Genomic DNA, 6,840 nt, shown 5'->3' with positions numbered 1-6,840 from the left:
TGGTTGGGTTCTGCAGTCTGTGATGTTTCTCTCTTGTGTGTAAGCCTTCGGGCTGAATTAAAACATGCTCCAGAGTGAGTCTCTGTGTTTGATGACAGCTGTCTGATCTATGCAGGCTGCTTAGAAAGACTGTGAAGCTTCAGCAGGAGTGTAGAGGTGATTGGAGAAGGTGGAACCCTCAGCCAGGTGGGATCTTTTAGCACCATCTCCCCAAACCCAGTGCAGCTGTCAGGCCCTGCACCTTACATGTCCTTGCACCTCCCTTTCACGAGAGCCTTCATACTTTACTTTTGCAGGTCATCCCTCACTATATGGGAGCCTGAAATAGCTGTTGTCCATAACCTTGTAATCCTCAGAGATGACAAGTAACAAGCCACACTAGAATGCTGTGTTATTATAAAACATACTTTTTCCTAGGCCACAAGGAAGTGGCATTCATCAGAGGCTGCAGCACCCAGCCCATGACAGAGGAGGCCACACACTGTTTGCTTCAAGTGCATTTGACCAGCTTTCTCATCACGTCTCTGTCTTTTCACTTGTTTACATGTAGCTCTCTTGCGATGAATAAGGAGACAACTCATTTATTGCACATCAAAAGGGAGGCAAGTGCAATCCCAAAGAAGGTTTTCTGCTTGTATGGTAGTCAACAGGCTGGATTGTTTGCAGATGGTCAGAGAGAGCCCTGACAAGATTCTTGTCTTTAGATGCAAGTTCAATGATAAAAGAAGAAAATGCAGGGATGAGTGACACCCAGTGTGTATCTGTCAAGAATAAACTGACAAACCAAGCTACTTTCCTTGTATTACCAAGATAGCAAGTTTTTGGGCTAAGGGAAGAGCAGGAGTTGTCATCTCTGGAGTTCTGCAAGACTTAATTAAAAACAGGAAAAGGGTATTTTAAAAAACAAAAGACCAGTTCTTTGGCCATACTTCCTGTTTCTGGGGTCAATATAAGGTAGTCTGAGAGGCCTTCACCCTTCCCTGTCAGTGCAGTCATTCTGTAAGCAAGTCAAAAGGGCTAAAAAGGGCTTGCTTCTGCCTCTGCTTCCAACAGTGATATGGCCAGAAGACTTTTCTTCCTCCTTCCTCTGCCTCCTTTCTCCTTATCTTTGACATAAGTAACAAAATCCACATGCAGAACATCGACCTTCTGACTTTTCAGCAGGCAGCCCTTACAAGCCATTTCAAGCAAAATAACCTGGCAACTGTTCAAAAGCTGTTATTAAATTGGACAACAGGATCTGCAGAAGTGATGCTCCTTAGTTTGGAAAACACCTTGAAAACAAAGTGAGTTAAGAAATGCTACTTCAGGAACTAAGAGTATAACAGCAAGGGTTTTGTATGGAGTGTTTGCCAGAAAACCTGATACTGACTACTTGGGGAAGCAATTATGCTTTCTGTCCTTCTCTATCTGAGAGCCTGCTCACTGATTTTAATGGTGGCTTTTGTTTTTCAAAGGAGCCTTGCCTGCGCACACCAGGAAGTGTCTAGCTTTCATTCAGAAAGCACCACCAGCTCTGTGCTGTGTGTTTTATCACAAACCTATATCCCCATCTCCTGCAAAAGCGTAAATGAACATTTATCCCACATTATGTTTTCTTTCAGCGCATTGGGACTGGACTGAGGGTCTTCTGGCTCTGAGTCAAGGCAGAGGACCTGAGCCCCTGCTGTGTACTTTGCCAGCCTGCACCCCCAGACAAGGCAGTGGTGATGGGTGGCTCTCTGCTCCCTGCCTGGGCTAGACCTGCACTGTGCTGCAGGCAGAGAGGTGCACAGGGCGTACATTGAGTGATGAGGGAGGCAGCAGGTTGTGGCTCCTGGAGACTGAGGTTTCCACACCTTCCCTTGTCTCTGGTGCCAGCAGGAATAGCTCGGGTTTCCTGCATACAACTCACGATTAGGTGGCTCTAGTTTGGAGTTCAGAGTAGCAACATCTGGGAGTCTGAAGTACAGATGAATTCAACTCACCTTACTAAAATAGAGAAATTCAGTCCCAGTACAAGGCAGATCCTTAACTCATTGCTTTTTGGTATGTGAACAAAGGACTCACTTTGGTAAAACACGTTCTTCTGTAGCACTTCAGAGCTGTGCTTCAAGCACTTAAAAACTGCAGAGTTTGAATGTCCAGTATCCCATTACACAGTTCAGCTCTGGCCTTGCACAGCACAAAGTGTCACTGCTATCTCCTTCAGTCATGATTTTGGCAGGGACCATGGAAGTGATCCCTGCTGATTTCACCATGTCAGAAAAGAGTTGACACAGCATTTGGCTGAAGAGGGGAAACTATTTCTGAAGTGACTTGGATGTTCCCACTATGAACTGGCACATTGCGTCAGACAAAGCTGTATGAAGGTGACTGACTGTTCACCTGCAGCCCAACATGAATGTGAATTTTTGCATCCCTTGAGCTGTTACAATTGTTTCAAGTGTTCAAATGCAAGCTTTTTCTCCTCAAAACGTACTTGAATACCAGACCTTTGTAAAATGAGTTAATCTAAAGTATTTAGACTCCAAAAAACCAAGATACCAAATATAAGTGAATTCAGAAAACTGGTGTCCAGGATCTGTGAAGAGATTCCTAAAGTATAAAACAGATCTGGGGACTGACAAAAGAACTGGGGTCAAAGTCCCAGTAAGAAACTATCCTGCTCCAAGGGAAATGAAGGGAGCATAAGTAGAGACAAATAAAGGGGATCAAGAGCTCTTCAACAGTCTGAAGCATGAGAAGGGAAAATATGAAATGTGGGATGAATGTTGGAGCATTTCAGACTTCATGTGAGCTGCCAGGGGATTTAAGGATGGTATGGCAACATCACCTAGCTGAAGAAACACCTAGAGAATTACAGACCTGATATCTGTATGTGAAAACTTAAAAGAGCAAGCTACTGACCAGTTATTCTTCAATACCCTACATATATTTATAAGTTTGTAAATAAATGGCAGGAATGGGCTTGTTGAGGTTTCACTGAGGACAAATAGTTTCAAACTAATTTGATTCCATTCTTTGACAGGATAACTAGCCTCGTGGCTAGGGGGGTCAGCACTAGATGTGATATGTCTTGACTTTGGAAAGGCTTCTGGCACTGTCCCAGAAGACATTCTTGTAAGCAAGCTGAGGAAACGCAACCTCTTTAGATTCACAATACATTGAGTGCAGTGTCAAAGTCAGAGAGCCCTCTGGGGAAATCTTTCCAGTGATTGTCCAGCATCCAACTCTATTTGGTATTTTCAGCAGCAGCTTTTGGAAATTGTTTTGCTAAAAATTTTCCTGGTGATATCTAACTTAGGAGGTGAGGTTTTGGGGGGCTTGGGGAGTGTCTGTCAGCACCTATGGAGGGTAGGACCAGAATGCTTGGTAGGTTGAAGAAATAATCCAAGTCAACTGGATGAGTTTCAGCAGAGGCATGGGGTGATCTGCCATAAGGCAGCTGTCTGAATGCACAAACACAAAGCAAGACCCACCAGGCAGCAATTCCGTAGAAACGACTTCTCAGAAGCTGGAAAAGGAGAAAGTGGAGAACCTTAAGGGCAATGCCACAAATGTACAAAATCTTCTTACCGTAAAGATAGCAATGAGTTGTTTTTATGCCCTAGTCAATAAAACAAGAAAAAAAAATTAAGACTGCTAACCCCCCCACCCCCACACACCACATTTGGGTTTGCTGCTAGTTTCTATGAAGATGCTCCAGAAGAAGAGGAGGTAATCAAATCTCTTTTGGTAGCTTTTATAAGACCTTTTAAGACCTTTTTAAGACCTTTTAAGACTTTTTAAAGTGTTAATAGAGACACTCAGGTGCTCTGTACAATATGCCTTAGTGCCAAGGATTTGCCACAGGAACTTTCTGAGAGCCTCTGAAACTTTTGAGATTTTTTCCCCCCTTCCCCCAGGTTGTACATTTATAACCTCAATCTTACACCCTAAAAAAAAAAATCTTTGAAACAGGTGTGAAATCTAGGTGAATTGAAGAAATAAATCATTCGAACAAATACTTCCTAGGCCTGTGGGGATTTTTATTGCATTCTTGAAACTGGGCCATGCCCAGCAATGAGTAGTAGGTGGGTCATGAGTTTTCCTTTAGGCACAGCTCCCACTCAGCTTGCCATGTAAATGGCAATAGCAATGGTACAGTCTGGAACATGGGTGAATGCTTACATTTAGATGCAGTGGGAACATCTGCTGAGCTCATCCACCTCACATCATGCCTGTAGGCTCCATGTCTAAGCTCAAATTACCACCCCAGGCCACATGCGGGGAAGTGCTGGGTATCCAAATGCAATGTGGGAAAGGGGCCAAGGGTTTCTGCTGCTGGCAGGGATGCCCTGTGGGTCTAGGGGACTGGTCTGCCCTGCCATCCACACGCCTCTGGGCAAAACACAGACCCCCTGGGTGAAGGGAAGGCAGGGAGGAGAGATAAATCTACTCATGCTGGTAATTATCTACATATTTTAAATGACTCATTTAGATACCAGAGGTACTTAATCCCCTCCTGCTATAGAAGCAGGTTGGGAGCGCTGTCTTCTCTGCTGGGCTCTAAGTAGCACTGGCACACATAACTCTGTTATTAGCAAGCTGGCTGCTCCTGGCACATGCACATGGATGACAACGATCATTAAAAACATTTTTTTTCCATGTAATACTACAAAGGTTATTCTTGGTGACAAGTGCTTTCCAGTTTGTGGCCAGGGCTGAGCAACTGCTGTTCCCATTTGTGCAGGCTGGGTCCTACATCAAGGTCAGGTTTGCAACAGCTTCCTGGCAGAATTAATAAAAAAAAAGGTTTTGTCTTTTTTTTTTTTTCCCCCCTCGGGGGAAAAAAAAGCAATTCCAGGTGAATGATACGAGGAATGACCTGCTGCCACTTAATGCCATAATGCCAAATGTGAGTGAGACTGGATTGAAATTTCCTGGCTTTGAATGGTGCCATATTGAAGCATGACAAGATCTCCTTGATGCCTTTCTGTTACCATCTAGATCTGTATCTATGTCCTATTGTGCTATGGAGAGGTAGATGAGGTGAACTGTAGGTGAACAAAACTTTTGTTACCTATAGTTTATCTCAGCAGTGTCCAGTGACAGTACAACAACAGTACTGGGTGTCCTCCAAAATGTTTTTCCAAAGCAAAGAGCTACACTGGTGGAGACATGCAGGTAGGCATCATCCCACCACAGCAGTGGGCCAGGGCAGCTGAAGCCTAAAGTGCCACGTGCAGCTGATGGGGGCTTCTCCTTGCAGATGGTGCTGTGAGGAGACATCGTGTTGCTACTTAGGGATGGAGGGTAGCGGAGAGGTTCTCCTATGCCAGAGGACAAGTGACTTACAAACTAGTCCAGCAGCCCCAGCCATGGATTCAGAAGAAATGTGTATCATAGAATACTTTTGTGTTCTGTCTAAGCTCGTCATGAATAGTCCTGATGACACCAACACCACGGTAATTGCCAGAAAGGTGACAAAGCCCAGTGCAATTGTCCCCTTCCTAGATTAAAACTTTTGCTCAATGTCTCTAACAAACACTTCTGTGTTTCTCACTGTACCTGTACCACAGTTGATTCCTGATGCCTGCACACTCCTCTTACTCAGCCCAGCTTGCTCTGGGATGGCCCCTTTTGGTCCTGGATCTACGCCTCAGAACCTGTGGGGACCAGGATGCTTCTGCACGGCAGTGGCAGCAAGCCAGCCCCAAAGGATCACCATCCCCCATGTGCCCCCCCAGTCCCTTCACTAGAGTCAAAGTCAATGTGCCTTTCCCAGAGCCAGAGCTGGAGCTTGTGTGCTTCCCCCTGCATCAGAAGCAGGTGTGATCACCGTGGGCAGGAGCCAGCCAACAGGGCAAGAGGTGGGAAATGATCCCACAGGCCTGTGGAGGGGGGTGGGAGCATGCAGGACCCAGTAGGGCAGTGGTCTCTTTGTGGCTTTGCCAAGATCTTGCTGCCCCAAGGAAGCAATGTGCAGCACAGCCTTCCCACAGCTGGTCTACTAGGGCAACCCTTCCTACAGCATGGGTGTCCACCCAGGAGTTCTCCCACCCTGGACATTCTGCATTGCACTGTGAGGTGCCCAAAACCCAGTCTCCCCTGGAGCCCCATAAGTGGGCCCCATGCTGGCGGGCAAGATGGGAAACTGGGGTTATGGGCTGCATCAGCTGCCCCTTTGCTGCAGAGGACATGTGGGAACAGTTCTAGCTCAAGGCCCGCTGTGAAGGGCACTTTGGGGGTCAAGCACCCAAATTCAAGTGAAAAAAACAGTCAGATGCTGGGTGAGGAGGCAGCATGGTACTGACCAAAATTGGGATGCAATTCGTGGACAGTTTGAGGGGGACAGGTGAGTGACTCCTCTTTGCAATACTCTTCTTTACCCAAAGGCTGATTTTTGACCGGCACCCATGCAGTGCAGTATCACCTCGATAGCAAAACCTGTGAAATGCTGGAGGTGCCCCCCATGGCAACAGTGGTGGGAAGGCAGCCATTGGTACCACTGGCCCCACACCATGCATGACCCTTACACTATGTCCCCATACAATGTTAAGAGACCGAAAGGTAAGATCTGCAGCCCAAAGCACACAGGCTGCTGGGAGAGGCCAGCAGCTGCTATTGCAGGCTGCCATGGGAAGCTGATGGGAGAAACAAAGGGGAAGGATCAGTGACAACAAAACCAGCAGCAAAACCACCTCTCTGCCAGCAAGCCAGGGGCAAGTGCTGCAGGGTCCTCCCAGCAGTACGGAACTGGAGGGCTGGGAATCGGGGGGCAAACCAGCTAGAGCCATTGCAACCAAGTCCAGGCACCTGCCCCAAGGAAAACAGAAGCAAGCAGATAACTAAACCCAAAACAAAACATAAAAGCTC

Source organism: Manacus vitellinus, unplaced genomic scaffold (assembly GCF_001715985.3).
Source record: "Manacus vitellinus isolate BGI_N305 unplaced genomic scaffold, ASM171598v3 scaffold_6_pilon, whole genome shotgun sequence".
Classification (NCBI taxonomy): domain Eukaryota; kingdom Metazoa; phylum Chordata; class Aves; order Passeriformes; family Pipridae; genus Manacus; species Manacus vitellinus.
This window is presented reverse-complemented; position numbering follows the sequence as displayed.